The sequence below is a fragment of the Myotis nattereri genome (assembly GCF_964212035.1).
Source record: "Myotis nattereri genome assembly, chromosome: 6".
NCBI classification, from domain to species: domain Eukaryota; kingdom Metazoa; phylum Chordata; class Mammalia; order Chiroptera; family Vespertilionidae; genus Myotis; species Myotis nattereri.
In genome coordinates this window covers 15,657,917-15,659,538 of record NC_138081.1, presented here as the reverse complement: position 1 = coordinate 15,659,538, position 1,622 = coordinate 15,657,917, and positions in this window count along the sequence as shown.

Sequence of the window (1,622 nt, the reverse complement as noted above, 5' to 3'; positions counted from 1 at the left end):
TATCCACTGAGCCAAACCGGTTTCGGCTTCCACAACTTCTTTGATGTAGTCGCTCCCCAATTCAGAATCTGCCTTAAGGAAGGATCCCAAACCATGGAGAAAACACATGCATGGAAACGTGTGGTGCTACTAGACACAGTCCCCAGGGCCCAGGACGATGTCCAGCACAAAGGAGTAGCACATAGGTGCTCAGGAATATTTGTTAATGAATTTATAATAGCAAAAAAATAAACACAATTGTGTAAGGATCCAATGGTGAGAATCCCATCATGAGGGCTGTTAATATATCTCCTTAATGGACTATTATGCAGCCATAAAAATTATGCTTTTGAGGACTATCAATACATTATGTGGAGTAAAAAAAAGTCAGGATACAATATTACAGGAACTGTGTGAAAACATCTGGGTAGGAACGGAGGTAAAAAAAACCAAAAAAACCCACCACAATAGTGTTTTTTTCATGCTAGGAGGATCATGGGTGATTTTTTTTCTTTTCACTTCATTCTAAAGCAGTGGTTCTCAACCTTCTGGCCCTTTAAATACAGTTCCTCATGTTGTGACCCAACCATAAAATTATTTTCGTTGCTACTTCATAACTGTAATGTTGCTACTGTTATGAATCGTCATGTAAATATCTGATATGCAGGATGGTCTTAGGCGACCCCTGTGAAAGGGTCGTTCCACCGCCAAAGGGGTCGTGAACCGCTGTTCTAAAGGATCTATAGTGTTATTGCATTTCTTTCATAATAATAAAGCTGTACACGTTCATTGTGGAAAAGGGGGAAATGCAGAAAAGCATCTTTAAGAAAAGATAACCTATAATCCCATCATCCAGAACAAAAGTCACTGGTAATTGAGGAATGTTCGGGGTTGTCTCTCCCTGCTGGAAGTTAACATACTCTTAGCTTTTTTTTTTTTTTTTTTTTTTACATCTTCAGGCTTCAAAAAGGTGACTTTTGATAGTCACATAATCTATTTGACCTACACTAATCGGACATCATAGATTGCAATTTTTCACTGAAAAACAAATTAAAATAAAATAAATGGTTAGAGCTGTGGCATTACTCAAATTCAGAAAGCTCTTTAGGGAAGAGGAAGTGGCTAGAGAGATGAGGTGGGTGTGGCTGTTGCATTCAATGGAGACGGCAGGAAAAACTAGTCCAGGGGCTCCGTCCCTGATGGGCGTCCGTAGGAAGCTTCTGCAGGGGCTAGAGATTCCCCCCTCCGATCTATGGAGTTTAAAGATGGTGAAATCTTGACCTGGAGGCTTAGGTGGTGTTCCTAGCTAGCCTCTGCCCTCTTGCGCTGCGCAAGCAAGAGAACTGTTTCCTGTCCTCGCCTTGCACAGGTGTCTCTGAGCCATTAGCCTGGACAATAGTCCTCCCCTACTCCCCCCCCCCACCCCCCCCTTCTAGTCAGAGCTCTGGGTTTGGACGATTAGCCTGAGCTCAAGAACGGATGTGATCCGGGTACAGGAGAATGAGCTGGGGTGGGGGTGGGTGGCGGGGGGCGCATTTACAGTGTCAGGGGCGTTCCCAGTCCAGAGGGGCGTCCCAGCAGCGGTCGCGGAAAGGAAGAGGGTGGTGGTGACAGAGATGGGGTGGGGGATGGGGCTGATACTT